Source organism: Uloborus diversus, chromosome 1 (genome assembly GCF_026930045.1).
Source record: "Uloborus diversus isolate 005 chromosome 1, Udiv.v.3.1, whole genome shotgun sequence".
Lineage (NCBI taxonomy): Eukaryota > Metazoa > Arthropoda > Arachnida > Araneae > Uloboridae > Uloborus > Uloborus diversus.
The window spans coordinates 261853488-261874577 of NC_072731.1; the positions used below are offsets into that span (position 1 = coordinate 261853488).

General features: G+C 34.4%; 1 long non-coding RNA gene across 1 annotated transcript; it reads left to right on the top strand.

Moving 5' to 3' along the window:
* Positions 1 to 1727: 1727 nt before the first annotated feature.
* LOC129234256 (uncharacterized) lies at positions 1728 to 10299 on the top strand. The gene is made up of 3 exons (XR_008581538.1): positions 1728 to 2107; positions 4971 to 5042; positions 10148 to 10299. It is a non-coding gene; the product is annotated as an uncharacterized LOC129234256 (long non-coding RNA).
* The last annotated feature ends 10791 nt before the right edge of the window (positions 10300 to 21090 follow it).

The window sequence follows — 21090 nt, forward strand, 5'->3', positions numbered from 1 at the left end:
CTGTAGAGTGCCTTACACTGCGATTGGTAAAAACAGTGAGAAGCAAGGTTATGCTTCCATATGCAAAATTTTCAGGGGGAGCTCAGATATTTTCCCCGTGGTTTAGCAGGATATTTTCCCCATAGAAACCGATTTCAGTTCCGATTCGAGTTATTAAAATTTGACATTTTTAATAACTTATTCATTAATTGCTGGAGAAGAAATGTTTTTTTACATTTTTGCAAAGAATCGAGCTGATGTGTGCATCACATGACTTCCTTTTACTCCAATTTTGATGTCATTTTCCCATTATTGGCCATTTTAATGTGATTCAATAGTTTACTCTCTAAATATCACCACCAGTGGCCAAATTGAAACCAGATTTTAACAAAAACAAAATCGCCAAATTTGTCGCCAAGTTGGCGACAAAACTTGGCGTCCAAAAGACTGGCGATAAATCGCCAAGTGTCCTCCAAAATATAACGCCACTTGAGTTTGCATCGAATTAACAATGAATTCCCCCCTTAGAGGGGCAAAAGACCCCTTTAGAAACACCCGAATGCAACCAAAAAGGGAGGTGCACAACTAGACTCCACTAGGAGACTCCGTACCAAATTTCAACTTTCTAGGACATACCGTTCTTGAGTTATGTGACATACATACATACGTACATATACAGACGTCACGAGAAAACTCATAGTTATTAACTCGGGAATCGTCAAAATGGATATTTCGGGCGTCTATACGTTCTTAGGTACATATGTACTTGTGGTCGGGTCGAAAAAAAAACTCAGCACTCATTTGGGGGTGAGCAAAATGGAAATTAAGGCCGATTTTTGAGTGAAAATTTTTTCGCGAATACAATACTTCCTTTTTTGTAAAAGGGAGTAAAAAGTACTAAAAGCATGGAAGTTCTTATTTCAAAGGGGGGGGGGGGGCTTGATCCCCCACTTGCCCTCCCCCAATATGGGCGCCCTAGGTGAGAAGAGAGATAAGATTTAAAAAGTTGTAAAGTTTTGCCAACAGATGGCAAGAGTAAATAGATTCACTTTTTTTTTTTTTTTTTTTTTTTTTTTAAAGAAGAAAAAGATATTGGAATAGAAATAACTTAACAACACAAAGAGCCGTTAGTTAGTTGAAATATTTAAACATCTAATAAAGGGGGGTTTTTTCCGAAAAAAGAAAGGCATAAACAACTGAAGAGGGAAAATGATACTTTGAATTCTTAAAACCTAGGTTGGAGAAAAAAGGAGTAAAAAATTTGCATTATTAACTAAAAATCAAACAAATTCTTCAAAGGGTGTAAAGTTTTTGGAACGTAAAGTTCTGGCTGGAAAGTAAGGGTTTGTACTATTATTTGTATTAAAATAAACATGTACTTTAAGCACTAATATTGCTGTCATTGCAGTAGTAGACATTTTAATCATGTTAAGTCACGCAAACAATTAAGATTTTTTTACTGAAAATAATTTTGTTTTAAAAAAATGTTGGCTGGTTGGCTACTCAGAACGACACGCCAATTTTATTTTAATTTTCCGTGCGCACTGGAACTTCAGCAGCTTTAAATTTGTTGTGTGGCCATCTATAATATTAAAACCTGCGCTCGTCTGTGTATACACTCTAAAAAATTTCCGTAAATTTAGGCGCATTGGCCATAAAATTATACGGTAAGTGCCCTTCTTCGAGGAAACAGGGCAGTGACCGTAATTGTAAAAAAACTACAGTAAATTTAAGCTGCGTTGACCGTAAAATTACGGGGCTGTCGTCCAGTCCCTTAATCTGTGCAGAATACGGTCATTCCCCGTAATATGCTAGCTGATAAAGATCACGTGTCGTTGTCACGTGTTTCTACGCAAAGAAGCGGGAAGGAGAAAAATCAAGATGGATGGCCTGTGTTGAACGAATGTTGTCTTCCAACTAGAGTCCCTTTCAACAACTTAACCTTTTAAATATGTAATGTATGATATAAGTCCCACAACATCTGGACCAAATATACGTATTGGAGAGTAGGGACTCTGACATACAGGCTCTCATCTAAGTATTGCGCCTAGGCATCGAAAGAAAGATGTTGTCTTCGTGCTTCGTCGCCGTCGCCATGTGATTCCAATGTCTGGATTCAAAATATTAAGTAAGTGGTTTTTTTTCTATACTATTGTTTAAGTGTAATTTTAATCCACTGTTCTTTTTTTATTAGCTATTTTGATAACAATAATTTGTGAGCATTGATTGATGGCGAGTACCGAAGCGTCGCTGTAACGTTGAAATTTAGCATTGATATTGATTGTATCCAGACGTACTTACATAGTACAATGCATGCAAACGTGATGCAATATAAACGCACAAATGAATATCATGTTATGCTCCATGTGTTTTAATTTCCATAGTTTCATTCAAAAATTTCTGCAGTATTTTTCTAAATTAATGTGATTAATTAAAGATGTTGTGCATGAGGACAAAATGAATTATTTACTAATTCTCTGCATGCTTTATATTCCTGGTTTTCCCTGGTAATAACCATGATCAATGACTAATAGGAATTGGTTACATTTTTTAGATTGTTTTTAATGAACTCAAATGTTACATTTAAACCAATGAAATAAAACATAGGTACGTAGTTGAAAATAAATTGCTTTAGGCTACCTATTAACGACAGATTCGTTTTTAGTACAAAATATAAATAATGACATCATTGTTTTCATTAGTTTCACAGCTATAAATGTTTAAAACATGTTTCATACATTTTTTTTTATAGCTAAATCTTTAAACAGTTATTCATACAATTATTATAAACCAAAAATAATGTGATGTAACATGTATTTCTTATCAACTTTCAACACTTAATTAATTACTGAATTGTTTCTGGTTCAATGTGCCTAAACTTATAAATTAAATGTAAATTTCTATAATAATACTATGTTTTACTATAACTTACAACTATTCATAACTTAAAATATAATATTTTGTATAATAATTACTGTAAGAAGAATGTTCACATCATTAACTGCTGTATTGTCTGAATCGCAGCTCTATGAAATTGAAGCAGTTTTCAATTTGCTCAATCTGAGCAGACGAGAAGCCATGTCTTTCTAGTAGGAAATTTAGGCTGTGTTTGCATAGGTGTGTATAGGTTTTTTTTGGGGGGAGGAGGTGATTAAAGTGGTGAGATTGTGCTATTGAAATTTACTGTGGGTATGCCTTTTTTAGAGAGTCGTTCATGTGACTTATAAAATCAAATAACTTTTTATTGGGAGTTGCATAGCCAGGATTTCATTTCTTTAAGGGTCTAATATACAGAATACAGAGTGGTTCAAACGGGGTGACCCCCCTCCTCCATCGTATATTCAGTGTTATGTTCGTTACGCAGTCACTTTACAGTCTTGAAAGTAGTAAAAATCGGCAGAGCACCATCTATGTCGTTAACACAGCGGAATTCTGCTCCATGTTATTGCAGATGTTTTGCTGGGTTCGGAGCAGAATTTTAAACGCAATGTTCTAAACGCCCAAATTAAGTGGAATATGGTGCAGAATTCAGCTGTGTTGCAACATGGATCTTGTTCAACTGAAGTTCTTAAGACTTCAAAGTAACTGTTAAGCCCAGCTCGATAAATTTTTGCCCCCTTGCAAAAACTCATCCTCTCCTAGACCAGCAGTGTATATTGTTTACGTAAATAAGTCTCAGTACTAGTTTTTTTTTTCTTTTTTTTCCCTCAATTTCTTGGGCCGTGGATCTCTTAAGGATGTGTCCCCCCCCCCCGAACTGTAGGTACTCAGATCGGAGCCTGAACTTTACAGCAAACATTCAACCATAGTAAAATTAAAAAAGGGTTACTCCCGCTTTCGGACCACTCTGTGTATTATACAGTGAAGCACAGTTTATAAGTTTCTCTTGTATACGTTTTTATCATTTATACATTTTTAAAATTAGTCACTGCTGAGTTCAATACATAATAACGAATACCTATTATACTTTTTCATTTTAATAGGCTTGTTTCATGCAGTACTTTCAAAAACGTTTAAATCGTGCTTACTTCAAGTTTTCTTATATACGACTAATGAAATTATATGCGAAACACAAATATTTTCATTTTTGAATTTTCTTGGTCATTTCAATTTGGGTCTAGATCCATGAACGCTCCCCCTGGTTGTACTGCTGTTTTTTGAAGTGTTTCCTTCAAATAGTGTTACAATCGAATGTTTGTTGTCAAAGGCGCGTTTCATGTTATTCTTTTGAATGATTTGGTTCTGGTATGAATGTTTTTGACTGGAATGTGTTTTAATCATAATGGCAGGTTTATAGGAGTCATGGTTGCAGGTCCTTGAAGTGGGGGAGGGGCAGTGGTGGATCCACAGAGGGAGCAATTGGGGTGATCCCCCCCCCCCCCCCCCAATTCACAAACCTAAATTTACCTTTGCAAATTTAAATTTGTAAATTCGAAAAATTTCCGGAAAAGGTCTCCAAACCTCCCCCCCCCCCCAAACTCATCACAAAAAATCGCCAACTGTATTTTTACGACTTTAGTTCCAAAATTTTTTCAGGGGAGAGTCCTCAACTCTCTCTCTCTCCAATGTCATCAAAGATCGCCAAAATTTTTGAATTTTTCGATCTTCAATTTCGAAAAACTACCCGAAATCGAAAACGTTTTCGAAAATGTCGTTCATTCAAACTTTACGGGGTTCTTGAATCAGAAAGGAATGGGCCCTTACTGTTGATCCTTCTATTCTGCTTTTGAATTTATGCTTTGTCTTATGGTGTGTACGGTTATAAAACTATTTCAACGGTGTAGTTATTTAGTAGTACTTAATACATTCTAAACTACTGGGCTTATACATTTTTCTTTTTAGTTTTTTTTGGTTTTTACGCAGTCGGGGTTTTTTGTTTTTATTTAATAATTTTTTATTTAATCTGGAGTTTTTTTATATAAATGGTGCATAATCATACCTACCATTTTTTATTTTGTTCCATATACTTAGTTCAATTTTCTTTCACCCAGACAATCCTTGCTTTAAAGTGGATGAAAAATAACTTCTAGATCAAGAAGTGTTTCATCGGAATTTATTTAGAGGTATGTATTAATATTTTATTTTAAGAAATGTTTTTCTAAACTCTATTGAGCGACGATCAGTTTCTTTGCTCTTAAACTAACAATTTTAATTTTTCTACTTGTTACTTGTATTCAGTGCTTTTATTTCTGGTCGCTGTTGTATTTAAATGTTATCGATATGAAATAATAAAATTTTATAATAAATTTAAAAGAATATAAAATGTTCAGTATAATTGTGCCACAGAGTGATGTCCGATGAACTGGACACGAAAACAGAACTCTTCATTTTTAATCTTAGGTAGTCTATTTGTATTGTATAGGTATGAGAACACGTCCTATTTGTATTGTATTGTATAGGCAGGGCGCCCATATGCAAAGTTGCAGGGGGGGGGGGCTCAAATATTTTCCCTGTGGTCTAGCTATATGTTTTCCCCATGGAAACTGATTTCAGGACAGATTAGAGTCATTAAAATTTGACATTTTTAATAACTTAATCATTAATGGCTGGAGAAGAAATGTTTTTACATTTTTGCAAGGAAAAAAGTACTAAAAGCAAGGAAATTCTAATTTCAAGGGGGGGCTCTAGCCCCCCTTCACCCCTATATGGGCCCCCTTGCCTTATACGTATATAAACTACTGTATTTCGGATTGGCAACATGTGCTACAACCAAGGATACTTGGGCAGCTTTCAACAGTTAAAATCTCAACCCTGGCTGTCCCACTGCATACCCATCCATGCTCGTCATTGGAGGGGGGGGGGGATTTCCCCCCTCCCGTTCTTCCAAGAAAAAAAGATGAGCATGACTAGGGTATGCACGGGCGCTGCCAGTTAGGAGGTTTTAGGGGCTCAATTCCTCCCAGAATCCTTGGTTTTAACCCCATTGCCGATCCTAATGCCTAACGCATTCACAGTAGTTAAAATGCCGGGCCTGATCCTACTTACGACAAAAGAAGTGCATTAGCCATCTTTTGTGGTACAACTTGTAAATGATGAAAATGTTGATATCAGGGGGTTAGATACTGCTATTTTAGGGCTGGTCATGCTGAAGAATATTTTTAAGGTGCATAAAAAATTCTGAAAATACTTGGGTGTCAATTAAAGCAATAACTTATCCAGAAATAAAGCACCTTGTGGGACATAAACAATACTAATTAATTTTAAAAGCAATGAAAGGAAGTTGTATTCCAGATTTTTACTTTAAAAAATATTAAGTTAATTTAAAAAAAAAATACTCCAATTGTTTGCAGGTTATTCATTAAGTATATTTGAGCACAAAGTGATTGGATAATAATGTCGGCAGAGAATTATGACCCTCACCTTGTATCCATCGTTGCATGTAAGATGCACAGATTTCCATATTTATTTTGAAAATACACTCAAACCTTATTAAAACTAACTCCAAGGGACTTTTATAATCTATTGGCCTTCACCTTAGTTTATCTTATCCAAATATCAATCATTAACAATCAAAAGGACAGGGATCACAAATGTAGTTTATCTTAGCAGAAATTCATTTTAAGCGTGTTCAAAATAGTATGATATGTTTGATATTTTGTTTTCCAATTGTGATGTTTGCAATCTAAGAATTATATTAATCATATCAGTAACACTCATTTACTATTGAAAAGAACCAAAAGTAGACTGCTAATAAAATTTACTGTAAGGGTGTCTTTTTTAGGAATGTCCTTCTTTGAGGCACCGTCTTGTAGGGCATGAGGATGAGCCTCCACTATTGTGGAACAGACACCTTTGTGGTTTTTTAAATGATTGTTTCTTTAGTGTTTTAATTAAATAGTGTTATAAAAGAATGTTTGTTGTCGAGAGTTTGGTTATTGATTTCTTTTGGATGATTTGATAGTTCAATTATGTTTTTGAGCGAATATTTTATTAGAATTCTAGTCAAATATTTGACTGAAGACTGAATATTTGGCTAAAAAATGATGTATAATTTTTGTATTTTATTTTATGGCAATTCAGAATTGAAGATGCTTATCTATTTTCTGTAGATTAATTATTTTGTTTTAAGCATTACATAATATTTTGAATGGTAAAACTTCCGAAATCAAAATGCTGCAAAATTTAATTTCTGAGTGTTTTCTTTGCACGTTATAAATTGCCTTTTTTAAACATTTGTGAGACGAGAAACGTTTCACAAATTGTTTTTTTCTGCTTAGTGTTTCATACCTAAGAAGTCCAGTGGCACTTTGTGCCTCCTCATTGCAGATTTGAGTTTAATTCCCCGTTGGGCACAGTTGACTTCACCTTTCATCCCATAAGTGGGTCAATAAAATGAGTACCAAGCATGCTTGGAAACTAAACACTGGAGGTTCCACGTTCGGCTGACCACCTTACTAGAACACCTGCCTTTGCACCCCACAGCCCTCTGTCATGAAGATTGATATGGGCACGGTGGGATTGCTTCCAATTTTGCGCCACTGAGTTTAGTTTCATACTTATGACTTATAAGCGGTAAAAAAAAATGTTTATGTGGCGTAAGATATAAAAGAAAGTGAAAAGTTGCGAAACTTAAATGTAACATCTGAATGTTTTCTCTTGCACTAAAATCACCTTAAATGGGTCGTTCTTCAAACAGTACGCCTTTTACAGTAAAAAATTTTAGGAACAATTCATTTAACAATGATTTTTAATTTCATCAAAAGTATATTGATTTAAACCTGCCACCAATTTTTGAATAACAAGTTTTATTTTAGTATATTCTTGGTTCACAACGTGTGAATTTCACTTCCATGGCATGTCACACACCTTGTGTGGCTGTTTATGTTGCTTTATAACTTGATTAATTAAAAGTATATACTTATTTATTAATTATTCCTTTCACAAGTGCCTCAAATGATAATTGTTTAAGTATATTTAACTTTTTAATATTGTGGTTTAGTTCATTTTAGTAGGACAAGAAGTCATGTCGCACAAAAATTTTTTTCTAAATACTATTTTACATGTCTTTGAAACTACTAATTAAACCATACTTTAATGAAGAGAACTTAATTATATTCCCACTAATCATTAAAATAGCTGATTGATTGCACAATTAACAAAACTACCACTTTGATATTAAATTGGCTTCAATTTTTAAGTACTAAAACAAAAGTTATTTTTCTTTTTTTTTTAATTTCTATGAACAAGGGATTATTTTATTTTTTATTTATACGTAAAATAATTGGAACTGAGCTGGGCCATTGTTTATGGTTACTTCTAGTAGGTAACACTTTCATGGAAGAACGAAAAAAAAAGGAAACAAAAGGTTTCGAAATTGAAAAATATTTGCATTCAAAAGTTATGTTTTCTGAAGAATTACCCAAATGTGATAATATTAGTAAATAACAGGTTGGAGGTTTGTACTAGAGTACTATTCATTCATTGTATAAAAAATTGTTTGCCAACTAATTGTCAACTATTTATGTTATTTACTATTCAATTGCTGACTAAATATTAAGGTATTCAGCCAAACCAAGTATTCGGTTTTGTGTGCCAAATAGCCAGCAGTATACCAAAAATCAACTGCATATTCAATGTATCCCTAATTTAAACGAAGAGCTTTTTCAAAGTTGGTGGGTATGCATGTTAAAACCCAGTGTGCATGTGTGGTTGAAAACATTGTCCTACTATTGAGTGCAGTAATTTAGTGTGGTTGAATAGTACTTAGGATGATTACTGAGTACTCAACCCAAGTTCATGCTACTGGGTCAAGTACTGAATATAGATCTTTTTTTAACGAACAACTGACATACACAAGGGAAAAATTTTCTGTTATTGGAATATTTATATGGATATTGAGCATGAAATAAGTTTTCAATTAAAAAGGAAATCCAAAAAGATTTAAAGTTTAAAATTTAAAACTATTTTTTCAGAATTTGTGGGGGGAAAATTGAAATTGATTTAAAAAACTTAAATTTTTCCATCACAGTTCTTTCTCGCGTTAAAAACTAATCAGAAATAGCTTCTTTGTGCTTTAAAATTTTTTGACCAGTACTTTTACTGGGAAGTCTCTTATTTTGGGGTAAGGAGCTGAAGATTCCCGTAGTTTGTCTTTTTCCTTCCAACAATGCAACATGTTTTCTGTCTTTACTTTTCTTTTCAAACTTGGAAAAAAAAAAAAAAATACAAATACTAAACCTGTACAAATGCATCCTTTAGGACTGGACTCAGACTCCAATATTATTCCTATAGCGAACAAAAGTAGTTTTATTCAAATATGTTTTATGTTTTTATTTATAAAATTTGTTTAAAAGTTTTATTTATGTATGGGAAAATGAATGAAAATTTATGAAATAAAATAGTTTATTTTTATTTATCCCTTGTGGCCCCCCTTAGCCCCTCTACTAGAAAATCTGCTACCATGCTTATGTATAGGGTCAAAAAGCTTGGATGCTTATGCTCTGAAAAAAGGTGTTTTCAATATCTGTGTTTATCATACTGTAGATGCCCGTCAGGAAATAGAGCATATTGGCACTAAAAATGCCAAAATGTTTTTTTCCCTGAAATTTCCCCTTATACTTGTACTACAGTTGCAGGTTTCCCCCAAGATCTTTGCAAGACTCCAAAGTGCTTTATGTTTAATTATATCTCTTAATGATCATCATTATTGTTTATGTTTTCAATTGAATATGATTCATTGTTTCTTTCTTTTTTTGAAATTGATGTTCACTAAATATTCATAACCTCATTTTGTTTTCTTTTCAAAACAGACCACATATTTTGAATTGATGTTGGAAAAATGCTTTTCTTTGTCATTCGTTTGATTTGATGAAACAAATTTTTCGATATTTACATGTTTACCAGCTTTTATGCATTAAGCTTAAGATTTATACATTTTAGCAGTTACGATGTCTTTTGATCTAGCCTTAATTTTTTGTTTAATTTTATTATAGCTTATATTTCTATGTATGCATGTGCTTTTTCCTAGGATTCCTAGAAATTATGTAAAAATCCTTTGAACATCATATTAGGGAGGAAAACCTTATGAAACCAGGGAAAGGGGTGAAAAAAAATAGGGTGCTTTAAAATGCTTTATTTTGATTTTCACTATTTAGTGAGAATGCTGCTCTGCTTTAAATGTGTGAAAAATAAATCATTCTTAATTTTCCTTATGGTGATTTCTTTTTAGGGCAATATTTTGGATAAGTTACTGAACTAAAGGATCCAAAAGGAATAAAGATTTGGAAAAAGTGATTCAACCAAGTTTTGAAAAATTTGACCATAATTTCTCTTCTGAAAAAGTTTATTTGTAATTATGTTGTTATTTAACTTGTAATTAGTGTAAAATAAACCTTTTTGATGTTTTAACTTCTTTGTTTTCATTGTTGACACTTCTTATTTCTTATGTAGACATGCTCACATATTTTTTTGGTAATAATTTTTGAGCTAAAATTCTTTCTCTCGATAAAATTGTTTTCGAGATGCTTACCTTTAATGGATACTTATAGTGTTTAAAAATTAATTTATCCATAAGTTTATGCTATGTTTAAAAATTAATTTATCCATAAGTTTATGCTAGCTAGTAAAAAATGCAGTCTATTTTTGAAGTCGACTGCACAAGTTTTTAATTTATGTATAATTTAATTAATTTATAACTTTTTAAATATGAAGTATAAATATGTTTTTTAATAATTTCTATAACTTTTTTGAATGTTCTATGTTCTTTGAATGAACGAGGTTAGCAAACAAGTAAAGGCAATGGACGAACCATTAAAAAAACACCAGTTGCCAATGTTGGTAACATGTGTTTTAGCGATGAAACAAATTATTGTGTATGTAAGCATTTTACATAAAATATTAAGTGTTGTATTTTACTATAATCCATACAGTAAAAAAGCTTTACTGATTTTTTTTTTTTTTTTTTTTTTTTTTTTTTTCAGTTAAGTTTCCCTTATTTCACAGGATTTTTTCTATATTTCTTTTTATACTTCTCTCTCTTAAACATGCATTCTCATTTTTAGAGATCATTTAATAGAATATTTATAATTCTGGCAACTGGGGTCCTCAAACTGCATTACTAACAGTGTTAGCCTATTTTACGTATTAATTGAATTGCAAAAATGACTTGCATTTTATTGTGTTCTTAAAACTTTTATTCATAACTTGGTTCTTATATGACAATAAACTAAGTTTTAAAGCACCTAATAATTTATGGGCAGTGACGATAAAGAATGACATATTTTTATGAACATCTTGTTAATTTACAGGAGGCAGTGACCATAGAAAAGTTTTATAAGCATAACGCCAATTTACGGGCAGTGATCCTAGAAAACGAATTATAGCTTTTACGGAAGTAATATCAATTTACGGGCAATAGGCGTAGAGAATAAATTCTAGCTTTTACGGCAGCAATATCAATTTACGGGCAATAGGCCAAGAAAATAAATTTTAGCTTTTACGGGGGCAATATCAATTTACGGTCAATGGGCGTAGAAAACCAATTCTAGCTTTTACGGGCATATAGTCAATGTACGGGCAGTGGCCGTAGAAAAAGGAATATAATTTTGACGGGCACATTGTCAATTTACGGTCACTCCCCTTTTATTTTACGGAGAGGAAATTACGGGCAAACCTATTATTTTTACGGTCATGAAAGATTACGGGCAGAATATTATTTTTACGGACAGTGACCGGACCACTTTCTGCCGGTCACTGACCGTATTCTAACGGTGAAATTTCTTAGAGTGTATCTGTAACTCAATCTCATCCTGACTGTGATGTCTATCAAGTCGATACTGGTACCGTCTGATACAGGACATCCAGGGAAAGCCATTCCACCCAGCCTCACCCCTCTAAACCTTATGGGGCAGGAAATTCAGGGGTAAAAGTATTAAAATCACCGATTGTCACCCACCGCAGGCGGCAAACGAGTGTTGGCGAGCGAAGCAAGCACGGGGTGGAGCCCTCTAATTCCTCAATAATGGCGCAACCTTCCTAAAAAGGTACAGAGCACGCCCCAAGAATGCAAACTCTCGAAAGTAACTCCCTATGAAAATTACACTGGCGCAGTCTGCGCCCCCCTCCCCCCCAACTTGGTGTGTGCCACAACAATTTCTTTAACCAAAAAGCGAGAAGCCGTAAGTGAAGCACCTATTCCTCAATTTCTGCTGCAATTCCGAGTTCATCGCCACTCGAAACAGCAGTTTTCGAAATTGAAATGAAGACTTCGACGCAAATTACGCTTCGTAAAAGAACTAATATCGCAGGAGAGATTTCATATTAATTCAATTTCAAAATTTAAAGATAAAGTACTAGAAAATTTAATAATCTTTCCGGAAATTACAGAAATGAGTCTCAAACTTAATTTCTGAGAGAATTAATAAATCTCATTTGACTGGGAAGTAGCAAGAGCAGGAGGACAGCTAAAAAGGGATGAGAAATTCAAATTCTCGTTTTAGTTTCTTTGGGGAAACTTTTCAATATTGAAGTCTGATTTTCTCTCCTCCTTCCTTTTAAAGGATACATTATTCATAGAAAATTTAAAATTATCTTTTTGCTTTATAATATACTAATGGGGAAAAAAAAAGTAACCATATACGAAATAAATTACAAATTGAACGTTTTTCTTTTCTTATCCTGTACTCAATAGAACACCACATGTACAACGATTTGTTTGTTGCTCAAAAAATTGAAATTCCAACCCGAAATTATACATTTGCATAATTCAATTAAATGTGATCCCTCTGATCCAGTCCAAGCATTGGACTGTTCTTTATAGGGCTATCGAGAGTTATACTCTATTTACTAGTTTAATTTTTGAATTTTAGAAGAATGACACAACGCTAATTTAATACTTAATTGCATGACCTAAAAAAAAGTTTTGATTTTTATTTACTTGTTTAAATCATGGGGAAAATATTTTCAAAAACCATTCTTTGATTTCACGCATCGTTAAAAAACATTTGGCAACATTAGATTTTAACTGAAATATTTTACGGCGAAACATCCTAAAACGTAGTTCATATTGTAAAAAAAAATACTTTACCTTTCAAGTTATAATTGCAGCGAGAGAGGGTTGGAAGGGGGAGGGGGTATTCTTGCTATTGCCAATTCTAATACAGTGAAACTTGTGTAAGTTGACCACTTGCGATGTAGTACTTTAGTGGTCAACTTAGACCAGGTGTTCAACTTACAAAGGGTTTGTTATAGGATTCTCAGACAATTTTGGTGCATATTGGTGGCTAAGATAGACATTTGATCAACTTAGGTGATCAACTTTGCAGGTTTTACTGTATGGTATTTTATATAGATGTAAGAACTGTTATAACCATTCCCCATATGGTCCAGAAGGTAACTTCAGGCTGCGCTAGTGATTCAAGCAATAAGCTTTATAAAACTAAACAAAACGCATAAGCAGTAAATGCTGAAAGAACAAATACAGTAAAGCATCGTTTATACGTTTTCCTTTTATATGGTTTTATCAATTATACGATTTTTAAATTGGTCCCTACAGAGTCTAGATTAACGTATACCTGTTATACGTTTTTTTCATTTCTGCGTTTTTTTTTTCATACAGTCCCTTAAAAATCAATCCATCGTGCTGTACAGCAGCAAATACCAGGGCTACTAGTAGCATCTCTTGCCCCAAGACAGAGGAGAGGTTCACCCACCATCTGTACTGGTTACCTCGAAATTCTTAATTTTGCCACTTGCATCCCTTTGCTTCTCACTGCCTCATCTGGCCTTCTTCTTTGCAAATACAAAAAATAACGACAACGAGTGAAATAATGAATGGTGAACTAAACAGAAAATATTTCGTTGGGAGCGCAAAAAAAGTTCTTTTACCGCATGTTCACCAGGGTCGGATACAGACTATCATTTTAGAGGGGGTCATGCTGAAAAATGACCCCTCTCCCCCCCCCCCTCTATGTGCAAAGCTACGGTGTTGTGTGCAAAAAGTTTCTGAAACTGCGTTGGTGTCAATAAAAAGCACCAAATTGGCTAGGAATAAAGCACCTAATACGATATAAAGGTCACCAATTAATTTCATAAGCAATAAAAGTAGGATTTCAATTATTTACTTTTTAAAATAAATTAATGAATTGAAAATATTATGAAATCGTTTACATTTTACAAGAAAGTGTTCGAACACATTGCGGGCAGATTATATTGTCGACAGTTTGGGAGGGGTCATGACCCCCATGACTCACCCCTTGTATCCGCCACTGATGTTCACTCACATTCCAGTAATCTGGTTGCTTGAAAGAATTATACATGCAGAGTATATGAGTATACGAGTATAAAAAGGTCTGACACCATTCGGTTGCATCGAAAAAGCAACTATCGGAAAATGCCATAAGCGTCTCCTTAATTTACTAGTTCAAGAAGAAGCCTAACAAAGATGTTACTAAAAACAGAAGAAGAGAAAAAAAAAAAACAGCTACTTCGGGAGAAAAAAGGAAGTAAATGTCTGGAATACAAAAGAAATTTATCTAGAACGGCATTTCTGTGCTCGATAATTTCTTTTCTTTTCCTCCTTGAAAATCAAGGAATGTTGTTTGTTGTTTTCCAAAGCGCGAAGATTCTTGGAAAATTTGACAAACGTATTTACTTTGATTAGGGGAACTGGCATTACCTGTTATATGAAACCAATGATTATTGAAATACTATTTATTTTGATCTTTATATATAAAAATGAATGTTTGTCTGTATGTCATCCATGAACTCGAAAACTGCCCGGCAGATTTGGCTGAAACTTTCACCGTTTGTTATTTTTGGAACTGGGAATGTTTATAGACCAGTTCGAAAAAAATCCGATCGATAGTTCCTTTTTTGTTCCAATTTAAGTCACACTCCATTGCGTAAATATGAATAAAATTCAGTAAATTACCGCCCATTAGCTCTCAGTCACTTTCATATGCCGGGCTGATGAGTGCTAATAAGCACAAAACTGCAGTCCTCGGCTGGAAATGACTGAGCTGGCGGTGTATTTCACGAATAAAATGATCGGCTGCAGAAATTAATTCGCGTGAAAGATCTCATTGATAAGAAGTTAGCTGTTGCCATTTTTCTTGAGTTTGAACAAAGAAATTCTTTCTTTATTGTTTTATGGCTTTTTCATGCAACGGGGGAATTTAAAACTTTTTCTATTTGATATTTTTAGCAATGGATTGATCTTGCAAACTGCGTGAGTACAAAATTTGAGTGAAGTCACGGCTTCACTTGATACCTGGACCGATTGTTATGAAAATTTCTATCTATATGTATTTTTCCACGGAGAAGGTGCATAATATGCTCATTGAAGCCACTCGCCACCAGGTGGCCCTGCAGAGTAGCAACTTCTGCCCCGTTCAACCGATTGTCATGAAAATCAGTATAATGATGTATTTTTTTGTTGGCGTAGCAACGCGCGTTGGGTACAGCTAGTTGCTTATGAAAGTAACTGGTAATGTTTTTGTCCTATTAGGTGCATTTGGCCATACGGATTTGGTGGCCAATTTTGGTGTGGTGGTTTTTGTAATAAACAATTATTAGCTTGCAGATACTTTTGACTTGCATACTTCAAATTTTTATCTGACTCTGGTAGAAGTTAACAAATCCCTCTCAAGCCTAAACTAAAACAAGCTCAGATTAAAGCTCTATACCCACTAAACTTTTCAGCTGATACAGGGTAGTCATTCCAAGCTCGTCAGCTTGCGAGATCGAGATTTTCGCTCACGTGATTGGTTGTGACGTAGAAATGTCGCAAAGTTACATACTCGATCTTAGGTTGCAGCTAGGTTCGAGTAGATTAGAATACTACTTTGCAACATTTCTACGTCACAACCAATCACGTGAGCAAAAATCTCGATCTCGCAAGATGACGAGCTTGAAATGACCGCCCAGGTTTTCGAAGCCTCAAAAGCGTTTTTAAAAGTTTTCTTCACCATACACTTGTTCAATTTTAATAATTTCTATCAAGTCATTTTTTATACAATACAACAAAAACGGTAATTACTGAAACGTAATTAATTTACTTGTAAAGCTAAAAATAGTTTCGAAGTTTTTCTTTTACTAATTAAGTAAACAATTAAAAAATCCGCAAAAGTTCTATAGATAAGGTTTTTTCCTCCCCAGCATAAATTCTTTGACGTTGAGCCAAATATAAAACAAATTACGAGAAAAGAAACCTGCATTAAACGGTGCATGATGAATTGAACAGAAAAAATATTCTAAACATTCCTTCACAGTTCCGATAACGAAAAACCTGGTGATAAACATAAACAAAAAACGCAAATTATTTAAGTCACTCCAGTTCCCAATTACGTTAATGAGCTGAAAATTTCATTCAAGAAAAAAAAAATCGCAAAGAAAAGATTTGTTAGGCTTTACGTGTTTACCACTACTGAAGAAAATTTTCACTAACAGGCTACACATCAAAAAAAAAAAAAAAAAAAATCAGTTTACGTAGACCTTAGCCTTTTACGGTTTCAAAGCTTTAAAAGTGCAGCCGATATTTTTTTTTCTCTCTCTTAACTGTTTCTTCCTTGCAACAAAACATTTAAAAGTTTCTTCGCAATTACTTCAATTAAAAGCAAATCATTTCTTAAGTGTTTCATGTTTTATTTCTTTCGGGAACAGCTACAAAATCGAGAAAAGTTGTTACTCGAAATCCCAAATGTTTCATTAGTTTCGAGAATTAGCACAGATGTTCTAAATTTCTTTTTACTTTTTTTTACAAAAAAGGAAGTATTGTATTCGCGAAAAAGTTTTCACTCAAAAATCGGCCTTAATTTCCAATTTGCTCACCCCCGAATGAATGTTGAGTTTTTTTTCGACCCGACCACACGTGGATAAGTGCATAAGAACGTATAGACACGCGAAATATCCATTTTGACGATTCCTGAGTTAATTACAACGAGTTTTCTCGTGACGTCTGTATGTGCGTATGTGCTTATGTATGTCGCATAACTCAAGAACAGAATGTCCTAGAAAGTTGAAATTTGGAACGTAGACTCGTAGTGGGGTCTAGTTGTGCACTTCCAGGGGTGATTGTGAGTTCATCAAAAAATACCTGAAAGTTTCAAAGCGAGAACGGGGAGGGGGGGGGGGAATCTTTGGTCCTTATTACTTAAGTGCATCTTTGCCATAGTATTAAATAGTTCCGAGTCAAAATATTGTGTGTACATTTGATTACATTTTTAATGGATTACAAAGTTACGAGTTGGTGTTATACAAATTATCTTGACAATTGTCCATCTTAAGGGTTAGGTGTCCATCTTAAGGCACTTGCAGGTATATTTGATGAGTATTATATAATTTTAAAAAAATGTGGAGGTAGAGAGATAAAAGCATAACAAAAAAAACATAATTCCGGTATTTTCGGACATAAAAATACCAGAAATACGTCCGAAAATACCGGAAATTCGGTAAAATATCGGAACACAATCACCCCTGACTTCCATTTTGGTTGCATTCGGGTGTTTCTGAAGGGGTCTTTTGCCCCTTTTTGGGGGGAAATCATTGTTAATTTCGATGGAAACTCAAGTGGTGTTATAATTTGGCGGGCACTTGGCGATATATCGCCAGTCTTTTGGCCGCTAAGATTTGTCGCCAATTTAGCGACAAATTTGGCGATTTTTTTTTTTGATTTTTTTCTTTTTTTTAAAAAAAATCTGGTTTCAATTTGGCCACTGTTGGTGATATTCAGAGAGCAAACTATTGAATCACATTAAAACTGCGAATAATGAGAAAATGACGTTAAATTGGAGTAAAAGGAAGTCATGTGATGCACACATCAGCTCGTTTTTCCCCCTCCAACCTTTTAATTCTTAAGATTTACTGCGTAACGTGCACAAGAATTAAAGAATTATTAAAGGTATCTACAAAGAGTGAGTGTACCTTAATCTCGTAGCTATTTCGGGATAAACATTTTAATTGTTACGGAACTCTACTCAGTTTGCAAACAGTGCGGGAAAAATAAAGAAGGAGTTAATTTTAAATTTAAGCAAACTAAGTTGCAGGTTTAATGAAAAGACTCACGACACAAAAGGCCAGTTGTGTGACGTGGAAAATAACTCTTCAGAATTCAAATTTGGAAGACATTCTCTTTGAATGCAATTTTCAGAGTTTCACAAATTCCAAGTAATAGATAATTGAGTAATACAAAGAACTTTATATAGTTCACTTTACTTTTTCTCTGCATTATGGTTGAAAAGTGAACTATTGTTCAAAATTAATAACTGTTTTATGAAAATACATTCAATAAACATATATGATCGACTGCTGAAAATTACTTTTGATAGAAATTTACAACAAAAAGAAATGTATTATACAGTAGACCCCCGATTATCCGCGTAATTGGGTGGCCCAAGTGCCGCGGATAATAAAAATAGCGGATAAACCGCAAAAAGACTAAAATGAGGGACAAATAAGGTAAAAATTGTCCTTCCTCAGAAACTTAGGTGTATTGATGCATAATACTTTCTTTAAACAGTGAAAATATATACAGTACAGTAAAAATGTTTTGTTTCGTATTTTTGAACAACAGAAATTAACATTAATAAAGAATAAGCATGTACGAAGAAGAAAGTACAATCTTTATTACTAACTAGTGGCACCCGCACGGCTTTGCCCGTAGTAGAAAATTAAAAGGTCATTGGTTCGCCTGTATATTAACAAATAATGGAGGATGAATTTCTCGCCAATTGGTTATGTTAAATGGCTCGCCCATGGCTCATAACGGTTCCACGTTATGATGATTTCGTAATTTACTATTCCACGTTGTGATCATTTGCTCGGAAAAAGTTTCTTAAAATTAGAATATAAAAAGAACAAAATCGAATTTTCGAAAAATCGCTTCGAGGTGCACACCCCCATGCTACAAACTAACTTTGTGCCAAATTTCATGAAAATCGGCCGAACGGTTTAGGCGCTATACGCGTCACAGACATCCAGACATCCTCCGGACAGAGAGACTTTCAGCTTTATTATTAGTAACTAGTGGTACCCGCACGGCTTCGCCCGTAATAGCAAATTAAAAGGTCTTTTGGTTCGCCTATATATTTACAAATGATGTGTAGTGAATTTTCTCGCCAATTGGCTTCTGCCCACGTTGCGGTTCCACGTTATGATAATTTCGTATCTCGCCAATTGGCTTGTGCCCATGTTACGGTTCCACGTTATGATAATTTCGTAATTTATTCGTCCATCTTATGATATTTTTTTCTTAAAATTGGAATAAAAAAGGAACAAAATCGAATTTTCGAAAAAATCGCTTCGAGGTGCACACCCCCATGCTACAAACAAACTTTGTGCCATATTTCATGAAAATCGGCCGAACGGTCTAGGCGCTATGCGCGTCACAGACATCCTACAGATATCCTACAGACATCCAGACATCCTCCGGACAGAGAGACTTTCAGCTTTATTATTAGTAGAGAAGATAAAGATAACAAAGCTGAAAGTCTACCTGGATTTCTGTCTGTCTGTCTGGATGTCTGTGACGCGCATAGCGCCTAGACTGTTCGGCCGATTTTCATGAAATATGGCACAAAGTTTGTTTGTAGCATAAAGGTGTGCACCTCGAAGCGATTTTTCGAAAATTCGATTTTGTTATTTTTCTATTCCAATTTTAAGAACATTTTACCGAGCAAAATTATCATAAAATGGACGAGTAAATTACCAAGTTATCATAACGTGGAACCGTAACATGGGCAAGCCATTTAACATAGCAAATTGGCGAGAAATTCATCATCCATTATTTGTAAATATACAGGCGAACCGAATGACCTTTTAATTTTCTACTACGGGCAAAGCCGTGCGGATACCAGTAGTAAATAAATAAGACAAAAACAACTGAGTTTAAACTAACAATTTTCCACAAAAAAAAAAAAAAAAATTAATTTGAATTTTTGGCATCTTGAATTCAAATTATGTTTTTCGCAATCACGAGCGTGTGTGTTTGTGTAGGCGCATGTGTGTGGGTGCGTAAGTGTATGTATGCATGTGTGTGAGTGAGTGTTGTGTACGTGCGTGTGCGTGTCGGCGTTCGTGTGTGTGTAGGCGTTCGTGTGTGTGTGTAGGCGTTCGTGTGTGTGTGTGTGTGTGTGTGTGGGACATGGACAGCAAAAGTGGATTTCGGGGGACAGTGGTCAGGAGCAGCCGCGCCGCCGCCGGTGGACGGTGGTGCTGCAGCCCTGGGTCCAAGCTGAAAAAGGAACCGGAACATCAAGCACTGTCAAGTGAGAACAATAAGCAATCCTGATTGCTCAAAAAACAGCTATTGGTATTTGCTTTTTGCTGCGAAAATACATGTTCTTGATGGTCGATTGACTCGCGAATAATCCACCCCGTGGATAATCGGGCGTTTACTGCAATCTAGATATTAAGAATATTTGAGAACTATGGTACAGTAATTTTTCAATTGAATATCAGTAGTTAACCCTTAATAACCTAGAGTTTCAATTTTGATACCAATCTTTTTTGATACCAATCTTTTAAACCGAATGCAGGGGTGATTGTGGGTTCATCAAAAAATACCTGAAAGTTTCAAAGCTTGAACAGGGGGGGGGGGGTAATCTTTGGCCCCTATTACTTAAGTGCACCTATGCCATAGTATTTAATAGTTCAATAGTCGGTGTCAAAATAGTGTGTGTACATTTGATTAAATTTTTAATGGGTTACAAAGTTACTTTTGAGCTGGTGTTATACAAAATTATCTTGACATTTGTCCATCTTAAGGGATAGGTGTCCATCTTAAGGCTCTTGCAGGTATATTTGATGAGTAGTATGTAATTTTTAAAAAAATGCGGAGGTAGGGAGACAAAAGCATAACAAAAAAAACATAATTCCGGTATTTTTGGACATAAAAATACCGGAAATACGTCCGTAAATACCGGAAATTCGGTAAAATACCGGAACACAATCACCCCTGCGAATGTTCACATTACTATTAGTTTTTTTTTTTTTTATAGGTTGGCTGTACGTATTTTACTGTTGTATAATATTCTTTCAAACGAAATTTAAAAAAAAATCAAATGTCATTATTGTTTTATTTTATCTATGACATATTACTCGCGCGGCAAAGTGAACAAGTAAACACATTTTACTAAAAGTTTTGTTGAATACAAAATATTGTGTATTGTAAATATT